Genomic DNA, 12,106 nt, shown 5'->3' with positions numbered 1-12,106 from the left:
TCCCACAGGGTTCCCGTGCATCTCCCCACTACCATCATCTTGCCTTGTAGTGAAACATTTGTTACAAACTATGAAAGAGCATCTACTACTAACTATAGCCTGTATCTTACTTTTGGTGTATTTCCCTCCAAGTCACACAATTATTAATACCCATCAATTGTACTTTTAACAGTAAAAAGTTGGAAACAATTTCTAAAAAGATTTTTCTAAATATAGCAAGATATACTTTTTGAAGAAATACTAGGCAACGCTTAAAACTCAAGTTCTCAAAGAATATTTAACGCCAAGGGAAAATGCCAAGACTATAATGCTAAGTGAAAAAAATTGGATATATTTCTTAATTGAGCAGTGACTATATTTAAGCCATACATTTTTATTCTTCCTCTTTAAACTGTACTTACGCTCTTTTTATTAAATAGTTCACAAAAAAGGCAGGAAAAAGCAACATACAAAACTATACAATCTCGATTAGATTCATATATTTTATGCATCACCCCCCACTACACATTCATACAGAAAACACTGGAAAGAAATAGACCAAAATGTTAACAGTGGTTCCTTCAGGATGTGGAGATGTTGAAAGACTTAAACATTCTTCTCGACTCCTTATGTTTTCCAAATTTCTTATCACGATCACAGCAGTTGCGTTGCTTACATAATTAGGGGGAAATTTTTAAACATGGATTTAGGTCAGAGCCTTCCAAACGCTAGCTTCACATACAATTGTTGAGACAAGGATCCCGTGTGATCAAAAGCAGGCTAAAGACAATAAACCCAGGTTCACGGCCAGGACTTCCAGAGCCTTGACCGCAGCTCGGGTGGTGACCCTCGGTGGCGGCATTTCCCACACTCAGAGGGAAAGGGAGCCCCGAGCTGCGGAGTAGCGCACGATGAACCCCTGGAGGCCGACGGGCGCCCCGGGACGAAGAGGCCCCGGGGCTGCTCGCTGCTCGGGGGCAGCCCTGCCTGGGCTGCAGGCTCCTGGGGCTGCTCTGCTCTCCCCCGGCTCCCCCGGGCGGGAGCTGGCACCCGGGCCTGGTCTGGTTCTCCCCATCCCTTCTCGGGATCCCCTCTTTTCCTCTGAGCCGACCCCAACCCAACCGCCCTTAAGGTCACCCCCACTGGCTGGACTCCAGCACCTCATTCCCTCAAGCGGCCGTGACCTTAACTGACCAGATCGGGTCAGGGGATTAAGTGTCCCACCCCTCGATTTCATGATTGTATTGGACTTTTTGGTTTGTTTCTTTGTGTGTATGTGCGTGTGTGTGTACTGGGTGCTTTTCTGCACGAGAGGGCCCATCTGTCCTGCCAGCCGACCTGCAGGGTCCCTGAGGGTGGAGCTGGCTTTGGGGGCCTCTCAGGTCTCACAAAGCACCCAGCACTGCAAACCCTCTGCAAACACTTCGTGGGGAGCCCGACCCCCACAGTTCAAGCAGCTGCCTCGTCCCTTCACCCGAGTCAAGACACCTAGCTTCCCTGAACTCTCACCGACCTGCCGCCAGGTGCCTGCTCTCCTCTGCCTTTCTGAAGACCTCCTGCCCATCCCTTCCTCCAAGAAGTCCTCCAGGACTGCCAGGTGAGGCCATGGCTAGAAAGAGCTGCCTCTCCTCACACACAACTGGGACAAATGTGACAAGTGGGAAGGCTCAGGTGTGCTCCCTGGAGCACCCCGCATCCAGGTAAATTCCTGGGGTGTGCTGTCTATTGACTCACCAGGAGCTTCCCTTCCCGGTTTCGGTTTGCTCACCTCTCCAACAGGAACAGAGAGGGAAAAAGTCCTGTTTCTAATCGTTAAAGGCCCCGTTGTCTGTGCACACACCCAGGGCTGCCACCTGGACGGGGTGAAAATTCCGGCGGTGCGCTTTCTTGGGGCACACCTCCCCGTCTGAACGTGCCCTGCTGCAACTCTGCGTGCCTGTGAGAGGCGCTCACTTTTGTGGGTGTGAAGGCCTGACCCTGTGTCCTCGCAAGTGTGAACCCCAACATAGCGTGTGCCTGGGTGTGCATGGTACAAGGGCGCAGACGTGCGTTCATGGGGTAGGAAATGCAAGCGCAGACCCCCCAAGGGCGTGCGTGTCCTGGAGCACTCGAACTCAGGCCCCTCCACGGCTTGAGAGCCCCCCACCTTCCCTTGAAGCTCCCCAGGGAGCCCTGCAGGCCTCTGGGCCGCCAGACAGGCCCCTGCTCCACGCCCCCAACCCGGGGAGGACCTCGAAACCCAGACGGAGTGGAGGAGGGCTAAGAGACCCCACCCAACACACTCAGGCTCCCGGGGGTCTCCAAGCAGCCGGAGTCGATCCGGGCCACCCCCCCAAGGCCGCAGGCCCCCGCAGCCCCAGACTCGCTGTGGGAGCCCCGCCCCGGGGCCTCCCCTGTCCCCCACAACCAGGCGGCGCGCTGGGGAACCCCTCACGCCTGGCCCAGAGGAGCCGAGCTCTGACTCGCAGCCACAAGCAAATGGAGTGAGGATCCCCCGGCGCCCCGGCTCCCTACCCCCACCCTCGGGGCTGCTCTTCCCGCAAAATCAATCATCCTGCCACTGCGTTTGCGGGAAGTGGGGGGCGGGCAGGAGGGCTCGAGGGGCGCCCGTTCCCTTGGGGGGGTCCCCGCCCCGTGGGGGTGGTGGCCAGGACTCCCGGGTACAGGGCACCGGCCACAGCACTCCCGAGGGACCCCACCCCGAGGCCAGGGGCCCCCCCTCCCTGCCGGCCAAACCGGGCCCTAGGTGAGGGGGCGGGGTGGGGGGATCACTCAGAGGCAATGCCAAGGGCAGCAGACTGGACGCAGCAGGCCCCAGGGAGAGGTGGCCGGGCACAGTCAGCGGCGTGCCCCACCTCAGGCCGTGGAGAGTGACCCAGGGGACTTCTCGGCTGCCAGGGCCCCCTGCTGCCTGGACTGCCTCGACTGCCTCCTCCGTCCAGCAGAGGCTGAGCTTGTCTATCCTCCTGTTTCACATGGAAACGTGCCCATGGTTGGGAGGCAGATGAAGAGCCGCCATTTCTGCTAATAAAGACAGTAATGCGGCCAGATTTCAGCACGGGGCTGCAGCCTGCAAAAAGCGCTTATGCAGACCCGAGTTTATTTGATCCTGAAGACAGCCCCGTGAGCTGGCGGGGCAGAGACTGCTATTTTCACCCCCATTGTACAGATGAGGGTGTTGAGGGTCAGAGAAGCCCACCTGCTCACGCGACTGAGTCGATGGCAACCAGTGAGGACAGCGAGCCTGTATCCGTGCCTGGAGGAGCAGCCTGCGTGTGCGGGGAAAGGAGGGCGGGATGGGGGTGTCAAAGGGAGGCGGCAGAGGAGGGGACATCTCCCGGAAGGTGTGTTTTTGTAGAACGAGCGCCGGACTGGACTGGGAGGCCTTGGGCTGAGGTATAGCCGTGGCTCAGCACTGACTTGCTGAGGCAGCGGTGTCCCCTCCCTGGACCTCCACTTCCCTCTCTGTAAAATGGAGCTACAACCCCTGCCCTGCCCTGCGGGGATGGCACAGGGATCAAACCAGTGTTACTGGCTGGGAAGACTTTGGAAATGGCAGGAAGCTGCCAGCTGGCAGAAGTCCTCGGCCCACGCGTGCCTTGGAGCATCTGTGTGTCCAGTGGGGGAGGCGGTTCAGGCGGGGCCCTGGGTTCTAGAATCTGGAACTTTGCCCCGCTCAAAGTTCTAGGCTGGGGACCAACGTGGGAACAGGGCAGAGCAGTCCAGGGGCCGCCAGGAGCTCCTCTTGGGTACCTGCGAGGGGTGGGCTAGGGGGAGGGGGCAGGCCTGCTTGCCAGCTGGAATACTAGTGGTACAAACAAATCTGATGCTGCTGATAAAGGCTGGGCCGCCTCGGGCCTGAGCCCCACCCTGCTCCCCCGGCCCCCCGGCCCGCCCTTCGCTGATAGGATCAAGGCTGAGCTGTCCGGCTCCCCATTCTCGGGTGATGAAATCCCGGCTCAGTTGGGCCGGTGGCTAATGCTGCAGTTACCAAATCGCTGTAATTGAGATTAATTTAAGTGCCCGATTGGGTCAGCCCTTGCCGGCACCCATTAATTAGTGGGGGAGGCTGGAAGCCCTAACAGCTGGGCCCTGCACCCGACATGGGCTGGGGACAGTGGCTAAGGGCCCCTAGGAGGGGCCCCGGAGGACGTGGCCAGCGGGAGGGGGCAAGTTGGACAGCCCGCCCCATCCTGAGCTCTTCTTCCCGGTGCCCAGGACGGGAGGGGGCCCAGGGCCTTTGACTTGTCACAAAGGCAGCTCTGGGTCTCTAAGGGCTTAAGGACCCCTTGCTAGGGTGAAGAGAGGTGGTGGGAGGTGTCGGTCTCACAGGTTTCTTGGACTTCAAACAGCTCTTGCAAAACTTCTCGATGAGTTAAGTGCAAATGAATTTGAAACAGACAATGAAGTTCCTTACAGAGACACCTGGGCAGACAAAAATGAAGGGAAAAGCGCCCCAGGGAGAGCTCGTTTGGAGGTTTTTTTTTTTCCTGAACCCAAAACAGAGAAAAACAAACCCACCCGTCTGTGCCCGGTGCCAGAGGCAGGCGGACGCGCCCTGACTCAGTACCTGGCTGGCAGCAAGCTGGGTACACACGTGAGACCCGGGCACATGCCTAAGTGTAGAGAGCAGCAGCGCATGCGCACGCAGAGCCGGAAGTGCCGGGCACGCTCGCGTGGGGGTGGCGCCAGCCGGCGCTGGAGCGGAGCCCACGTGTGTGGGAGGGGGAGGGCGGCGGGGTGGCGGCCACACGCGTGGGGGCCTCTGGAACGAGGCCAGACAGGTGAGGGTGGGGCGGGGGCCTGGGGCCCCCCAGGCGGTAGCATCGGGCCGCGAGCAGCCCCCCACCCCAGCCGGAGCCCTGGCACTGCCTGGTCATGTGGGTACTCCTGACCCCGGGGGCCTCCCAGTTGCCCGACTGGTGAGGTGTCAGCGTGAGGGCCGTTGGGCCCCGCCTGTCCCATCCCTCTCACCCAACTTGCTCCGGTTAATTGTCGGGGTGTTTCATTTTCTCGCCGAGACTCTCACGGAGGGACCAAAGCAGGCTCTGAGTCACCGGGATGCAGCCCCCGCTTCCGCCCACTCTCGGGCCTTGCCCTTGCTCCCACCCCACCCCGGGGACCCCGAGGACCCCGAGGCGACTGGAGCCTGGCCCAGAATGACTATGGGGAGCCCTGGACCGGCTGGTGTGGCTGCCCACTGACCAGCGCCCCAGGGCGCAGGGCGTGTAACCCCCCCGGGAGCCCTAATGGAGCCGCCTCCTCGCTGCAGCACATTTGCAATTCATGGCTCCAGCGGAGATTGCATTAGGGCCGCCTGTCACTCGTGATGAATGTCGCTTGTTTTCCAGAAAAAAGCGGGTCCTGGATGCGGAGTGACAGGGCGGCGGAGGCACGGGCCCTTTCTTGCCCCCCCCACCCCCGGCTCTCCCAGGGGCCCCCGCGGCGGCCTCGGACATGATGGCTCCTGGGGGCTCGCGGGGGTCCCTCAGGGTCAGAACGAGAATCCCCGCAGCGCGGTCCTGTTTAAGCCCCTCCTCTACCCTGTCCCCCGGGTTCTGCCAACAGCCCTGCGGCAGGGATGCTGCGTGAGCTGCTCCACTTGGCAGATGAGAAAACTGAGATTTGCCGGAAGAGGGAAGGTGGCTGAAGACGAGCTGGCTGGCAGTGACGGGGACAGTGGTCCAGGGCTCTGCACGTGCAGGGGGGCTCTTGAAGGTCTGGGAGGCAACGGGGAGGCAGATTTAAGGGGTGAGGAGGAAGAATCGCCTGGGACCTACAGCCCCCCGACTCCCAGTCCTAGCTGGGGAGAGGGGGATCCCCCCCTCCCCCCAGGATGAGGTGCTGTTCTCTAGCCATTCCTCCATCTCTCTCCCTGGCAAACCCGTCCTGTCCCAAAGAGGGAGACCCTCATTTTGATGGGGAGGAGAGGCAGAGGGACTTTGTTCACTCTATCCCACCCCAACTGGGGCCCCCCACCAGATTAGGGGGAGCAGGTCACTGAGGTGCTGGAATTGCTGGAGATCTCAGCTGGGGTGCTCCCACATCCCCCAGGCCCTTCGGAACTGAGCAGCCTGGACAGGCCTCCTCCACGGTGACCTGGAGTCACAGTGGCTCCCAGTTTCCCCCAAAAATATACTATTTCATCCCTTTTCCTGCTCCTACCATCTGGAGCCACAGCTTGGCAGGGCAGGAGACAGGAAAAACAATTCTATCCATGCATGTCTTGTCAGGCCCATCATGGGAGAAGAGAGGAGAGCTCACCTGGGAGCAGTTTGTGCCCTTTCTCAGCTGCGATTTCTTGCAATTTAGGCAGAAGTTGGTGAGTCACAGATGGGGAAACTGAGGCAAAGTACTTGCGGCAAGTAGCAGAGGCTTGGTCCTCAGCTGTGAGTGCTGTTTTGTTCACGTGCCTCTGGCAGTGCCTGGCATGTATTTGCTGAATTGGGGATGGATGGATGATGGATGGATGGATGGACGGATGGATGGATGGATGGATGGGGGGGGGGTGAGGGGGTGAGGGGGTGGATGGATGGATTGCCGCAAGAGGAGGCTGTGGCTCTCCTTGGCAGCTAGATGCCTCCTCTCCTGACCTCCCTGCCTCCGCCGTGCCCTAGGTCTAGGAGCAGCCATCCTGGTGACACAAGTTTCCAACTCAAAATCAGCTGGTGGGTGTGGCAGCCTGGTTCTCACCCATTCAGAGGCAGGTTCCACGGGCCCCAGCCCCAAGTCCCAGACCTACCCAGAGGAACTGGGGGTAACAGTCCTGCCCCCACTATACCATTATAAAGCCAGCTACTTACAAATCACTGAGCCCTTCTTGGGTGCCAGGCTGAGTTGGCACTCTGTGTGTCACTTCCTCTCTAGGACAGCCCACCCGGGTACTGCTTTCCTTCTCCCCATTTCACAGCGCCTGACATCAACGTCTCGGTGATGTCTTGGGCCCTCTGCCAGTCCTGCCTCTCTGGTCTAGGGAAGTGGCCAGGTCCCCGCCCCCTGTTGCTGTCCACCCCTCCCCAGTTAGGGTGCCTGTCTTGGCATTTTTGTCACCTGGACTGCCAGCTGCCCAGTCTGCCCAGGGCAGCCCCAGCAGCAGTGCTGTCTCGGGGCCTCTCTCATGGACAGTCCAGTGCTTGTCAGCAAGGGCAGATGTCCTGCTCTGGGCCTGCTCTCGTGCCCCCGCCCCTGGTCCTCAGCGTCCAGGACCACACGGGTTTCCAGAATCCAGATGTGTCAAGTCCTTGCCCCCTCCCCGTGGGGCCGATGTTGGTTCTATGCCCCTGAGATGGAAGCTGCTGAACCTCAGCTCTGGAGTGGCCAGAGGCCAAGGCTCGGGGCTTGTCCCCCCTCCAGCTGCACCTCCCAAGCGAGGCATGGAGCCGAGCCTGAGAACACGGGGCCTGCAGGGAGCTGGCTCTAGGTCTCTGATGTCCCTTCCCAGCTGTGTGACGTCGGGCAAAGTGCTTTGCTGCTCTGGGCTTCGGTTTACTCATCTAAAACGTGGACATGAGGGGAGCCGGATATCTTGGTGGTTGAGCACCTGCTTCACAAGTTCTAGGTCCCAGGTTCAATCCCCGGTACCTCCTAAAAAGAAACCAATCACATGGTGCTGGGGTGGTGGTGATGAGGCTCACGGGAGCTGTTTGTAAAGCACCAGGCACACAGTAGGTGCTTGCTCAGAGGGGGAGCTACCACGATCCATTCCATAGCTCTGTGCAGAAGGGGTCTGCATTTCCATGCTCTGAGGCAGTGGGCCACCCCTGCACCTCCTGTCACCAGTCCACGCTGCTCTGCCACCTCCACTGCCATCTGTCAGCACCAGCTGCCACCTGCCACGACCCGGGCACCACGCTGGCCCCAGATGCCCACGGCCCTGCCGCGCCCTGCCCTCCTTCCAGACCGCTCCCATCTGCCGGCGGCTCCCCCAAGTCCCCAGGGCAGCCCCTTGATTCCACACCCCCAGCAGCTCCTCCCCAAGGGTCTGGGGCCCGGGACTGGGCTGGACGGCCCCTCCACTCCCAGAGCCCAGGCCCCCGCCCGCCCCGCCGCCCCGCGCTTACCACATCCTGCCGCTGCACTGCGTCTATTTCATCAGGCCGAGGATTGCTTTTTAAATAAATCTAAAAAACTCCACTTCCTCCTTGGCAAGTTCATTTTAAGTCATTTTATCTCTTTCCCCCCTATATTTTTCCCAAATAATGTGATTAAGTGACTCAGCGCCGGCTGCCTCTGGCAGGCCTGGCCTCTAATTCAGTTTGAGGACTGCCACCTTTGACCCCACTCCACTCTGGCTAAGAGAACACTTAAGCGATATTCTACCGCTTCCTACAGAGAGGCAGGGGCGGGGGGGAGGCCAGCGTGGGGGCGGCGGCGGGCGGGGGGAAGGGAAACAAACTTTCACATAAAATTATGGTATATGGATAATTGAGAAGTTTAAAAACATGAATCTAATTGTGCAGTCCCCGGAGAAGCCCATATCGAGCCACCCTATAAGAAGCCTGGGATCTCCCGATGATGATTTATTGCTAAATCCTAGTATTTTTCAATACATTATAGTTTTTAAATTGTGTTTAAATTGAGTGTAGAGGAGCAGAGGCCATTAGGAGATGCAGAAATGATGATTATATTTAAATATTCATGCACGCAGTACCTTATTATTGAATCTGAACACTAACAAAATCAATATTAAGTGCGGTTTGACATGAATTTATTTATGAATTTCGACTTTCTAAGTACTGTATTTTTTCACTCAAAAATTGTGAGTATAATGTAGTAATGATATCAAAACACAGTGTCAGGGAGCATTAGCTGGGGAGGTTATAAACCTCTGGATTAGGGGGCCCCAGATTGCCCTCAAAAGTGCTTAGTATACAAAACCCGATTCTTTTTTTTTTTTTTTTTTTTTTTTCCTGTTTCTGAATCGTGCAAATCCACATACACTCCAGAGAGGGAGGGCGGGGCGGCTGCGGGGGAGGAAGGGAGGCCGGGCGGGAGGGGCGGGTGGGCTGCAGGCACTCAGCTCCGTCTAGGCTGGTGCAGGGAATCGGGGGGGTCTCCGCGGGGGTCCCCCCAAGCTCCACCAACAGGATGCAGCCCCTCTGGCCACGGGATCCCTAGAGGGGGACACAGGGTGGGGGGGACGGAGCGTGAGGGTCTTTACTTCACAGACTCTTGATTTGGGGGCAGAGTGAAAGCGGTGGAGTCTGCCCCCAGGAAACCAGGGTAGAAGGAGCTGGAAAGAGAGCTGCCCTGCCCCCCACTCCCCCATTCTAGACCCAACGTCAGGGGCACCCCTATGGGCCAAGAGTTTAGGGCGCTGCCTCCCGCTCGGCAGGGCTGCGTCCCACCAGGAGCTGCTACGACTCCAGCGGTGCGGCCGGCACCCCACGGGTGGGAGTCGGGGGCTTGGCCCCATCTCCACCTCCAGCTTGTCCTGTGCACGGCCCCGGGACCCTTCCCCGCCTGCTGCCCAGGAAGCCACCTGCGGTTGGAGGGGCGCCCCCTCCCCGGACGTGGGCTCAGGCGGCCTGGGAGCTGGGCAGAGCCCTTCAGGCTGCGGCGGCCCCAGCCGCCCCCCTCGCTGACACCTGGCCCTCCGGAGCCCTGGCCACACAGGCACACGCGCGGCTGGTGCGAGATGGGCCAGCCAGGGTACGCGCCCACTTTTCACACGGAAATGGGCTCGTGCGTGTGTAGTACTTCCGGGAGACAAGCAGTATACACTTCCAATAGGGAAAGACCCCCGAACTGCCCCTGACTTGAGCTACGCTCCCCAGGCGGTAGCACAGACCTGACCCTGAATGTCAGCTCCCCAGGATACGCCCAATCAACTCCCGTCCCCAGCACCCCTAAATCCGCAAACAGCCCTCTTCTCAGAACTCGCCGCCGTCTGCCCCTGGGGCACCCACCAACACCCTGACACACTGGCCCAGGCATCCCAACACCCCAGCTGGGAAACATCCATGCAGGCAGGTGGTCCCCCCCAAACAGACCCGCGATCATCTTAACACATCCCCAGATTCACCCCCAAACATTTTAACATGCACGCACGGACACCCCAGCACACAGACACCCCCTCTTCTCCCCACCAGCCCAGATCCTAAGCACATCCACGCCCCTGCCCCAAAGCAGGCTGGGGGCCGGGTGGGCGGCCCCAGCCCCTCCCACGGGGGGGACAGTGGATGGCTGAAGCCTGGGGTCGAGGGTCAACCAGCACTTAGAAGGTTTGATTTGGAATATTCATCAGCCTTTGGGGAAAAAATAGCCCGCACAGGAGGAGGGGGAGAAAAAACCCAACCCCGACCCTAAACTCTTTTCCAGTAAATCGATGTATTTTGCTATAATTTTATTAGGAATATAAAAGGAGCCTTTTCAAAAGTGCTTAGGACGCAAAAAAAAGAGGCGGGCGATGGAAACATTAGTCTGTCTGTATTAGCAATCCCATAGTCACATTTTATTGTTACTGTCAGGATGCAAAAGCTGTGCTTAAAACAAAATAATACATAATGTATTACTGAGGCATAAACATCAGCGAGCCGTGCGCGGCCGGCGTTTTTATTTTAAAAAGAAGATACAGAAAATAAAAAAATAAAAGTCGAGGGACCGAGGTGGGGGAGGGGTGCAGGCAGCCTCTGGGGACTGGGGAGCCCAGGGCGGGGGTGAGGGCTGCTCCCCAGGGATGAGCTGTGCCCCAATACCACTCCTTATTAGGCGCCCCCAGGAGCAATCTGCTCCCAAAAATAAAGGCCCAGCCTTGGAGACCTTCCCCTGTCCAGTCCAGCCTCACCCTTGGTCCCGCGTGGTTTATAAAGCACTGGCCCTTTGTCCTGCATCCCAGGGAAGGAGGCTAGTGACTGTTTTTGTCCCTGTTTTGCAGATAAAGATATTGAGGCTCAGAGAAGGATAGTTATCGGCACTAGGTAACACAGCAGGTGAGATGTGTGGTCAGGCCTAGAATGAAGGGCAGGCGCCAGCCTCCTGGTTCAGGGCTTTCCCTGCTATACCGAGCTACCAGAGTGCTTGATGGGCTCCAGCTGGGTGCCAGGGCGCTGGGGGAGGGGGGGCTCCCTGCCCAACCCTTGCCCCTTCAAATCCCCCTCCAACATCAACTAGTGTAATCTTAAAAAGACAAACCAGGGAAGCGGACTTGGCCCAGTGGTTAGGGCGTCCGACTACCACATGGGAGGTCTGTGGTTCAAGCCCCGGGCCTCCTTGACCCGTGTGGAGCTGGCCCATGCACAGTGCTGATGCGCACAAGGAGTGCCCTGCCACGCAGGGATGTCCCCCGTGTAGGGGAGCCCCACGCGCAAGGAGTGCACCCCATAAGGAGACCCGCCCAGCGCGAAAGGAAGTGCAGCCTGCCCAGGAATGGCGCCACACACACGGAGAGCTGACACCACAAGATGACGCAACGAAAAGAAACACAGGTTCCCATGCCGCTGACAACAACAGAAGCGGACAAAGAACACGCAGCAAATGAACACAAAGAACAGACAACTGGGGTGGGAGCCGGGGGAGGGGGGGAGGGAAGAGAAATAAATAAATAAATAAATCTTTAAAAAAAAAAAAGACAAACCAGATCTTGCCTCTCCTGTGCAAACACCCTGTGCAAACACCCTCTGAGTGCATCCCCATCCACCTAGGAGACAGCCTGCCCCTTACAGGGCCCCCCACCCTAGTCTCCTTCTTTCCCACCCCCTGCCCCTGGCTTACTCTGCCATAGCCCCACTGACCTTGGCACACTAAGCTCACTCCAGCCTTAAGCTCCCACTGTTCCCTCTGCCTGGAAGCAGATATTGCCTCCTCCAGGAAGTCCTCCTGGATCGCCCAAACTAAACTAGCCCCTCCATCTCTTTTTCTCTTATCTTTGTTTTTTTCTTCATTTTCTTATTGTCTGTTTCCCCTGAACTAGAGCATAAGCCCCAAGAAGGCAGGGCCCTTGTTGGTCTTGTCCGCTGCAGTGTGCCTGGCACCGGCACAGGCACAGCCCCTATTTGTTGGATGGAAGGACAGGTGGACAGTGCTGTCCCTGTGGACAGTGGCGGGGACTCAACTGCTCCCCGTTTCTGGGCTCCACCCCCCACTGGAAGCAGCGCCCCCAGCCTGGGCCTGACCCAGCTGCAGCCCG

General features: G+C 58.3%; 1 long non-coding RNA gene across 2 annotated transcripts; it reads left to right on the top strand.

Annotated features, from left to right (window-relative positions):
* Nucleotides 1–3,690: 3,690 nt before the first annotated feature.
* On the top strand, nt 3,691–8,070 carry LOC111761666 (uncharacterized). 2 transcript variants are annotated; one of them, XR_009187425.1, is made up of 5 exons: nt 3,691–3,728; nt 5,548–5,697; nt 6,213–6,301; nt 6,597–6,647; nt 7,421–8,070. It is a non-coding gene; the product is annotated as an uncharacterized lncRNA (long non-coding RNA). The 2 variants fall into 2 exon arrangements; XR_002794957.2 differs by having other exon boundaries at nt 5,548–6,301.
* The last annotated feature ends 4,036 nt before the right edge of the window (nt 8,071–12,106 follow it).

Source organism: Dasypus novemcinctus, chromosome 9 (assembly GCF_030445035.2).
Source record: "Dasypus novemcinctus isolate mDasNov1 chromosome 9, mDasNov1.1.hap2, whole genome shotgun sequence".
Lineage (NCBI taxonomy): Eukaryota > Metazoa > Chordata > Mammalia > Cingulata > Dasypodidae > Dasypus > Dasypus novemcinctus.
The sequence above is the reverse complement of the archived record's forward strand: the minus strand, read 5'-3'. Positions and strand labels throughout refer to the sequence as shown.